Source organism: Toxotes jaculatrix, chromosome 8, assembly GCF_017976425.1.
Source record: "Toxotes jaculatrix isolate fToxJac2 chromosome 8, fToxJac2.pri, whole genome shotgun sequence".
Lineage (NCBI taxonomy): Eukaryota > Metazoa > Chordata > Actinopteri > Toxotidae > Toxotes > Toxotes jaculatrix.
In genome coordinates, this window is record NC_054401.1 from 5864597 (window position 1) to 5875680 (window position 11084).

Genomic DNA, 11084 nt, shown 5'->3' on the forward strand with positions numbered 1-11084 from the left:
GAGAGAGGAGAGGACAGAATCTGATACATTTGAAAAGTTTTGTCATGGTTCAGAAGACATTGATGAGTAAAAGTTATCAAAAGCTTTGATCAAAATTACACAGTGTGGGCGGGGCGACACCACGAAGTTGACCCTTCGCCAAAATACAGTGCTTCTCCCATATACTCAATCTACTTAAGTACTTACCATTTTGACGCCATTCTAAAGTATTTATATAAGTAAATGAAGTATATAAGTAAGTTTTTTCGGCCGATTTTGAAGCCTTACTATACTATGACGTTTTTTGGCATATTTTGAGACCGTTCTAAAGTATGACTTTTTTTGGCCGATTTTGAAGCCTTACTATACCATGACTATGACGCGCCCTCCTCCACCGTGCCAAGCTCCAAGTGACTACAGAGTAAAGCTCTGTGTCACCAACAAGAGCAACAATGTAAGGTCTATTGATAGGTCAGTCACACACCAGATGACCTCTCTGGCTGAGACTCATCCTCTGTCAGATGTTGAAAACCCAACTGATTTCTTTACTAATTGGATTCCTCCTCTTTATGATGATGATGATGTTAATGCTGATGTTGAGGTTTTGAGTTTTTGTATCTTTCCGCAGCTTGCTATCAACCTAAGGATGGCTGTGTCCTACAAAAAACAGCGAAATGCATATTTTAACATTTATCAGCTAATGATGTGTCCACTTAAACCCAAAGGAATGTAGTCACTGATGATATGATAAATCTGTATATACTCTGGTGTGGCCATTTTATGGCCAAAGGGGGAATTGTAATGTCAATTTATCATATAACCATATACTTTTTAATCAAGCATTCGTATATTCTTATCAACTATTCAATTCTGGGTGGAGTACATACAAAATGACCTGTAGTGGCCTAATGTACTTTGTTTACTGTACTTTGTGAAGACACCTGTTATGTCTCTGGTGCCTCCGAGCACAACTTACACTTTAAAGTATTTTTCCACCACACTATACTATGACATTTTTTGGTATATTTTGAAGCCGTATAACTTTGAAGCCTTACTATACTATGATGGTTTTTATGACATTTTGTGGAAGTACTAAAGTATGACTTGTTTTGGCCGATTTTGAAGCCTTACTATACTATGATGTTTTTATGACATTTTGAGGCCATACTAAAGTATAACTTTTTTGGCATATTTTGACACCTTACCCCTGTATGACCATTCTTATGACATTTTGAGGTCTTACTAAAATATGGCTTTTTTTGACATATTTTGACGCCTTACCCCCAAATGACGTTTTTTATGACATTTTGAGGTCAAAAAATTTTTTGACTTTTTTTGGCCGATTTTGACGCCATACTATACTATGACGTTTTTTATGACATTTTGAGGTCCAAAAAAATTTTTGACTTTTTTTTGTCAGATTTTGACGCCTTACTATACTATGATGTTTTTTATGACATTTTGAGGTCAAAAATTTTTTTGACTTTTTTTGTCCGATTTTGACACCATACTATACTATGACGTTTTTATGACATTTTGAGGTCAAAAATTTTTTTGACTTTTTTTGTCCGATTTTGACGCCATACTACACTATGACGTTTTTTATGTCATTTTGAGGTCAAAAAAAATTTTGACTTTTTTTGGCCGAAAAAAACGCCATACTATACTATAACGTTTTTTAAGACATTTTGAGGTCAAAAAAATGTTTGACTTTTTTTGGCCAAAAAAAACGCCATACTATACTATGACGTTTTTTATGACATTTTGAGGTCAAAAAAATGTTTGACTTTTTTTGGCCGAAAAAAACGCCATACTATACTATGACGTTTTTTATGACATTTTGAGGTCAAAAATATTTTTGACTTTTTTTGTCCGATTTTGACGCCTTACTATACTATGACGTTTTTTATAACATTTTGAGGTCAAAAAAAATTTTGACTTTTTTTGTCCGATTTTGACGCCATACTATACTATGACGTTTTTATGACATTTTGAGGTCAAAATTTTTTTTGACTTTTTTTGTCCGATTTTGACGCCATACTATACTATGACGTTTTTTATGTCATTTTGAGGTCCAAAAAAATTTTGACTTTTTTTGGCCGAAAAAAAACGCCATACTATACTATGACGTTTTTTATGACATTTTGAGGTCAAAAAAATTTTTGACTTTTTTTGGCCGATTTTGACGCGATACTATACTATGACGTTTTTATGACATTTTGAGGTCAAAAATTTTTTTGACTTTTTTTGTCCGATTTTGACGCCATACTACACTATGACGTTTTTTATGTCATTTTGAGGTCAAAAAAAATTTTGACTTTTTTTGGCCGAAAAAAAACGCCATACTATACTATAACGTTTTTTAAGACATTTTGAGGTCAAAAAAATGTTTGACTTTTTTTGGCCGAAAAAAAACGCCATACTATACTATGACGTTTTTTATGACATTTTGAGGTCAAAAAAATGTTTGACTTTTTTTGGCCGAAAAAAACGCCATACTATACTATGACGTTTTTTATGACATTTTGAGGTCAAAAATATTTTTGACTTTTTTTGTCCGATTTTGACGCCTTACTATACTATGACGTTTTTTATAACATTTTGAGGTCAAAAAAAATTTTGACTTTTTTTGTCCGATTTTGACGCCATACTATACTATGACGTTTTTATGACATTTTGAGGTCAAAAAAATTTTGACTTTTTTTGGCCGATTTTGACGCCATACTATACTATAACGTTTTTTATGACATTTTGAGGTCAAAAAAATTTTTGACTTTTTTTGGCCGATTTTGACGCAATACTATACTATGACGTTTTTTATGGCATTTTGAGGTCCAACAAATTTTTGACTTTTTTTGGCCGAAAAAAACGCCATACTATACTATGATGTTTTTTATGACATTTTGAGGTCAAAAAATTTTTTGACTTTTTTTGGCCGATTTTGACGCCATACTATACTATGACGTTTTTTATGACATTTTGAGGTCAAAAAATTTTTTGACTTTTTTTTGTCAGATTTTGACGCCTTACTATACTATGACGTTTTTTATGACATTTTGAGGTCAAAATTTTTTTTGACTTTTTTTGGCAGTTTTTGACGCCTTACTATACTATGATGTTTTTTATGACATTTTGAGGTCAAAATTTTTTTTGACTTTTTTTGTCACATTTTGACGCTATACTATACTATGACATTTTTTATGACATTTTGAGGTCAAAAAATTTTTTTGACTTTTTTTGTCCGAAAAAATCGGCATACTATACTATGACGTTTTTTATGACATTTAGAGGTCAAAAAATTTTTTGACTTTTTTTGGCCGATTTTGACGCCATACTATACTATGACGTTTTTTATGACATTTTGAGGTCCAACAAATTTTTGACTTTTTCTGGCCGATAAAAACGCCATACTATACTATGACGTTTTTTATGACATTTTGAGGTCAAAAAATTTTTTGACTTTTTTTGGCCGAAAAAAACGCCATACTATACTATGACGTTTTTTATGACATTTTGAGGTCCAAAAAAATTTTGACTTTTTTTGGCCCAAAAAAACGGCATACTATACTATGACGTTTTTTATGACATTTTGAGGTCCAACAAATTTTTGACTTTTTTTGGCCGAAAAAAACGCCATACTATACTATGACGTTTTTTATGACATTTTGAGGTCCAACAAATTTTTGACTTTTTTTGGCCGAAAAAATCGCCATACTATACTATGACGTTTTTTATGACATTTAGAGGTCAAAAATTTTTTTGACTTTTTTTGGCCGAAAAAACCCCATACTATACTATGACGTTTTTTATGACATTTTGAGGTCCAACAAATTTTTGACTTTTTTTGGCCGAAAAAAAAACGCCATACTATACTATGATGTTTTTTATGACATTTTGAGGTCAAAAAATTTTTTGACTTTTTTTTGGCATTTTTTGACGCCTTACTATACTACGACGTTTTTTATGACATTTTGAGGTCAAAAAAATTTTTGACTTTTTTTGGCATTTTTTGACGCCTTACTATACTACGACGTTTTTTATGACATTTTGAGGTCAAAAAAAATTTTGACTTTTTTTTGCATTTTTTGACGCCATACTATACTAAGATGTTTTTTATGACATTTTGAGGTCAAAAAATTTTTTGACTTTTTTTGTCACATTTTGACGCCATACTATACTATGACGTTTTTTATGACATTTTGAGGTCCAAAAAATTTTTGACTTTTTTTGGCCGAAAAAATCGGCATACTATACTATGACGTTTTTTATGACATTTAGAGGTCAAAAAATTTTTTGACTTTTTTTGTCACATTTTGACGCCATACTATACTATGACGTTTTTTATGACATTTTGAGGTCAAAAAAATGTTTGACTTTTTTTGGCCGAAAAAATCGGCATACTATAGTATGACGTTTTTTATGACATTTAGAGGTCAAAAATATTTTTGACTTTTTTTGGCCGATTTTGACGCCATACTATACTATGACGTTTTTTATGACATTTTGAGGTCAAAATTTTTTTTGACTTTTTTTGGCATTTTTTGACGCCTTACTATACTATGATGTTTTTTATGACATTTTGAGGTCAAAATTTTTTTTGACTTTTTTTGTCACATTTTGACGCTATACTATACTATGACATTTTTTATGACATTTTGAGGTCAAAAAATTTTTTTGACTTTTTTTGTCCGAAAAAATCGGCATACTATACTATGACGTTTTTTATGACATTTAGAGGTCAAAAAAATTTTTGACTTTTTTTGTCTGATTTTGACGCCATACTATACTATGACGTTTTTTATGACATTTTGAGGTCAAAAATTTTTTTGACTTTTTTTGTCCGATTTTGACGCCATACTATACAATGACGTTTATTATGACATTTGAGGTCCAAAAAATTTTTGACTTTTTTTGGCCGAAAAAAACGCCATACTATACTATGACGTTTTTTATGACATTTTGAGGTCCAACAAATTTTTGACTTTTTCTGGCCGATAAAAACGCCATACTATACTATGACGTTTTTTATGACATTTTGAGGTCAAAAAATTTTTTGACTTTTTTTGGCCGAAAAAAACGCCATACTATACTATGACGTTTTTTATGACATTTTGAGGTCCAAAAAAATTTTGACTTTTTTTGGCCCAAAAAAACGGCATACTATACTATGACGTTTTTTATGACATTTTGAGGTCCAACAAATTTTTGACTTTTTTTGGCCGAAAAAAACGCCATACTATACTATGATGTTTTTTATGACAATTTGAGGTCAAAAAATTTTTTGACTTTTTTTGGCCGATTTTGACGCCATACTATACTATGACGTTTTTTATGACATTTTGAGGTCAAAAAATTTTTTGACTTTTTTTATTCAGATTTTGACGCCTTACTATACTATGACGTTTTTTATGACATTTTGAGGTCAAAATTTTTTTTGACTTTTTTTGGCAGTTTTTGACGCCTTACTATACTATGATGTTTTTTATGACATTTTGAGGTCAAAATTTTTTTTGACTTTTTTTGTCACATTTTGACGCTATACTATACTATGACATTTTTTATGACATTTTGAGGTCAAAAAATTTTTTTGACTTTTTTTGTCCGAAAAAATCGGCATACTATACTATGATGTTTTTTATGACATTTAGAGGTCAAAAATTTTTTTGACTTTTTTTGGCCGATTTTGACGCCATACTATACTATGACGTTTTTTATGACATTTTGAGGTCAAAAATTTTTTTGACTTTTTTTTGTCAGATTTTGACGCCTTACTATACTATGACGTTTTTTATGACATTTTGAGGTCAAAATTTTTTTTGACTTTTTTTGGCATTTTTTGACGCCTTACTATACTATGATGTTTTTTATGACATTTTGAGGTCAAAATTTTTTTTGACTTTTTTTGTCACATTTTGACGCTATACTATACTATGACATTTTTTATGACATTTTGAGGTCAAAAAATTTTTTTGACTTTTTTTGTCCGAAAAAATCGGCATACTATACTATGACGTTTTTTATAACATTTAGAGGTCAAAAAATTTTTTGACTTTTTTTGTCCGATTTTGACGCCATACTATACTATGACGTTTTTTATGACATTTTGAGGTCAAAAATTTTTTTGACTTTTTTTGTCCGATTTTGACGCCATACTATACAATGACGTTTATTATGACATTTGAGGTCCAAAAAATTTTTGACTTTTTTTGGCCGAAAAAAACGCCATACTATACTATGACGTTTTTTATGACATTTTGAGGTCAAAAAAATTTTTGACTTTTTTTGGCCGAAAAAAACGCCATACTATACTATGACGTTTTTTATGACATTTTGAGGTCCAACAAATTTTTGACTTTTTCTGGCCGATAAAAACGCCATACTATACTATGACGTTTTTTATGACATTTTGAGGTCAAAAAATTTTTTGACTTTTTTTGGCCGAAAAAAAACGCCATACTATACTATGACGTTTTTTATGACATTTTGAGGTCCAAAAAAATTTTGACTTTTTTTGGCCCAAAAAAACGGCATACTATACTATGACGTTTTTTATGACATTTTGAGGTCCAACAAATTTTTGACTTTTTTTGGCCGAAAAAAACGCCATACTATACTATGATGTTTTTTATGACAATTTGAGGTCAAAAAATTTTTTGACTTTTTTTGGCCGATTTTGACGCCATACTATACTATGACGTTTTTTATGACATTTTGAGGTCAAAAATTTTTTTGACTTTTTTTATTCAGATTTTGACGCCTTACTATACTATGACGTTTTTTATGACATTTTGAGGTCAAAATTTTTTTTGACTTTTTTTGGCAGTTTTTGACGCCTTACTATACTATGATGTTTTTTATGACATTTTGAGGTCAAAATTTTTTTTGACTTTTTTTGTCACATTTTGACGCTATACTATACTATGACATTTTTTATGACATTTTGAGGTCAAAAAATTTTTTTGACTTTTTTTGTCCGAAAAAATCGGCATACTATACTATGATGTTTTTTATGACATTTAGAGGTCAAAAATTTTTTTGACTTTTTTTGGCCGATTTTGACGCCATACTATACTATGACGTTTTTTATGACATTTTGAGGTCAAAAATTTTTTTGACTTTTTTTTGTCAGATTTTGACGCCTTACTATACTATGACGTTTTTTATGACATTTTGAGGTCAAAATTTTTTTTGACTTTTTTTGGCATTTTTTGACGCCTTACTATACTATGATGTTTTTTATGACATTTTGAGGTCAAAATTTTTTTTGACTTTTTTTGTCACATTTTGACGCTATACTATACTATGACATTTTTTATGACATTTTGAGGTCAAAAAATTTTTTTGACTTTTTTTGTCCGAAAAAATCGGCATACTATACTATGACGTTTTTTATAACATTTAGAGGTCAAAAAATTTTTTGACTTTTTTTGTCCGATTTTGACGCCATACTATACTATGACGTTTTTTATGACATTTTGAGGTCAAAAATTTTTTTGACTTTTTTTGTCCGATTTTGACGCCATACTATACAATGACGTTTATTATGACATTTGAGGTCCAAAAAATTTTTGACTTTTTTTGGCCGAAAAAAACGCCATACTATACTATGACGTTTTTTATGACATTTTGAGGTCAAAAAAATTTTTGACTTTTTTTGGCCGAAAAAAACGCCATACTATACTATGACGTTTTTTATGACATTTTGAGGTCCAACAAATTTTTGACTTTTTCTGGCCGATAAAAACGCCATACTATACTATGACGTTTTTTATGACATTTTGAGGTCAAAAAATTTTTTGACTTTTTTTGGCCGAAAAAAACGCCATACTATACTATGACGTTTTTTATGACATTTTGAGGTCCAAAAAAATTTTGACTTTTTTTGGCCCAAAAAAACGGCATACTATACTATGACGTTTTTTATGACATTTTGAGGTCCAACAAATCTTTGACTTTTTTTGGCCGAAAAAAAAACGCCATACTATACTATGATGTTTTTTATGACATTTTGAGGTCAAAAAAATTTTGACTTTTTTTGGCATTTTTTGACGTCTTACTACACTATGACGTTTTTTATGACATTTTGAGGTCAAAAAATTTTTTGACTTTTTTTGGCATTTTTTGACGCCTTACTATACTACGACGTTTTTTATGACATTTTGAGGTCAAAAAAATTTTTGACTTTTTTTGGCATTTTTTGACGCCTTACTATACTACGACGTTTTTTATGACATTTTGAGGTCAAAAAAAATTTTGACTTTTTTTTGCATTTTTTGACGCCATACTATACTAAGATGTTTTTTATGACATTTTGAGGTCAAAAAAATTTTTGACTTTTTTTGTCACATTTTGACGCCATACTATACTATGACGTTTTTTATGACATTTTGAGGTCAAAAAAATGTTTGACTTTTTTTGGCCGAAAAAATCGGCATACTATAGTATGACGTTTTTTATGACATTTAGAGGTCAAAAATATTTTTGACTTTTTTTGGCCGATTTTGACGCCATACTATACTATGACGTTTTTTATGACATTTTGAGGTCAAAAAATTTTTTGACTTTTTTTTGGCATTTTTTGACGCCTTACTATACTATGATGTTTTTTATGACATTTTGAGGTCAAAAATTTTTTTGACTTTTTTTGTCACATTTTGACGCTATACTATACTATGACATTTTTTATGACATTTTGAGGTCAAAAAATTTTTTGACTTTTTTTGGCCGAAAAAATCGGCATACTATACTATGACGTTTTTTATGACATTTAGAGGTCAAAAATTTTTTTGACTTTTTTTGTCCGATTTTGACGCCATACTATACTATGACGTTTTTTATGACATTTTGAGGTCAAAAAATTTTTTGACTTTTTTTGTCCGATTTTGACGCCATACTATACAATGACGTTTATTATGACATTTGAGGTCCAAAAAATTTTTGACTTTTTTTGGCCGAAAAAAACGCCATACTATACTATGACGTTTTTTATGACATTTTGAGGTCAAAAAAATTTTTGACTTTTTTTGGCCGAAAAAAACGCCATACTATACTATGACGTTTTTTATGACATTTTGAGGTCCAAAAAAATTTTGACTTTTTTTGGCCGAAAAAAACGCCATACTATACTATGACGTTTTTTATGACATTTTGAAGTCCAAAAAAATTTTGACTTTTTTTGGCTGAAAAAAACGCCATACTATACTATGACGTTTTTTATGACATTTTGAGGTCCAACAAATTTTTTGACTTTTTTTGGCATTTTTTGACGCCATACTATACTATGATGTTTTTTATGACATTTTGAGGTCAAAAAATTTTTTGACTTTTTTTGGCCGAAAAAAACGCCATACTATACTATGACGTTTTTTATGACATTTTGAGGTCCAAAAAAATTTTGACTTTTTTTGGCCCAAAAAAACGGCATACTATACTATGACGTTTTTTATGACATTTTGAGGTCCAACAAATTTTTGACTTTTTTTGGCCGAAAAAAACGCCATACTATACTATGACGTTTTTTATGACATTTTGAGGTCCAACAAATTTTTGACTTTTTTTGGCCGAAAAAATCGGCATACTATACTATGACGTTTTTTATGACATTTAGAGGTCAAAAAATTTTTTGACTTTTTTTGGCCGAAAAAACCCCATACTATACTATGACGTTTTTTATGACATTTTGAGGTCCAACAAATTTTTGACTTTTTTTGGCCGAAAAAAAACGCCATACTATACTATGATGTTTTTTATGACATTTTGAGGTCCAAAAAATTTTTGACTTTTTTTGGCATTTTTTGACGTCTTACTACACTATGACGTTTTTTATGACATTTTGAGGTCAAAAAAATTTTTGACTTTTTTTGGCATTTTTTGACGCCTTACTATACTACGACGTTTTTTATGACATTTTGAGGTCAAAAAAAATTTTGACTTTTTTTTGCATTTTTTGACGCCTTACTATACTATGATGTTTTTTATGACATTTTGAGGTCAAAAAATTTTTTTGACTTTTTTTGGCCGATTTTAACGCCATACTATACTATGATGTTTTTTATGTCATTTTGAGGTCAAAAAAAATTTTGACTTTTTTTGGCCGAAAAAAACGCCATACTATACTATGACGTTTTTTATGACATTTTGAGGTCAAAAAAATTTTTGACTTTTTTTGGCCGAAAAAAACGCCATACTATACTATGACGTTTTTTATGACATTTTGAGGTCCAACAAATTTTTGACTTTTTTTGGCCGAAAAAAACGCCATACTATACTATGATGTTTTTTATGACATTTTGAGGTAAAAAAAAATTGTGACTTTTTTTTGTCCAATTTTGACGCCTTACTATATTATGATGTTATTTATGACATTTTGAGGTCAAAAAAATTTTGACTTCTTTTGGCCGAAAAAAATGCCATACTATACTATGACGTTTTTTATGACATTTTGAGGTAAAAAATTTTTTTTGACTTTTTTTGGCCGATTTTAACGCCATACTATACTATGATGTTTTTTATGACATTTTGAGGTCAAAAAAAATTTTGACTTTTTTTGGCCGAAAAAAACGCCATACTATACTATGATGTTTTTTATGACATTTTGAGGTCAAAAAATTTTTTGACTTTTTTTGGCCGATTTTGACGCCATACTATACTATGACGTTTTTTATGACATTTTGAGGTCAAAAAATTTTTTGACTTTTTTTTGTCAGATTTTGACGCCTTACTATACTATGACGTTTTTTATGACATTTTGAGGTCAAAATTTTTTTTGACTTTTTTTGGCATTTTTTGACGCCTTACTATACTATGATGTTTTTTATGACATTTTGAGGTCAAAATTTTTTTTGACTTTTTTTGTCACATTTTGACGCTATACTATACTATGACATTTTTTATGACATTTTGAGGTCAAAAAATTTTTTTGACTTTTTTTGTCCGAAAAAATCGGCATACTATACTATGACGTTTTTTATAACATTTAGAGGTCAAAAATTTTTTTGACTTTTTTTGTCCGATTTTGACGCCATACTATACTATGACGTTTTTTATGACATTTTGAGGTCAAAAATTTTTTTGACTTTTTTTGTCCGATTTTGACGCCATACTAT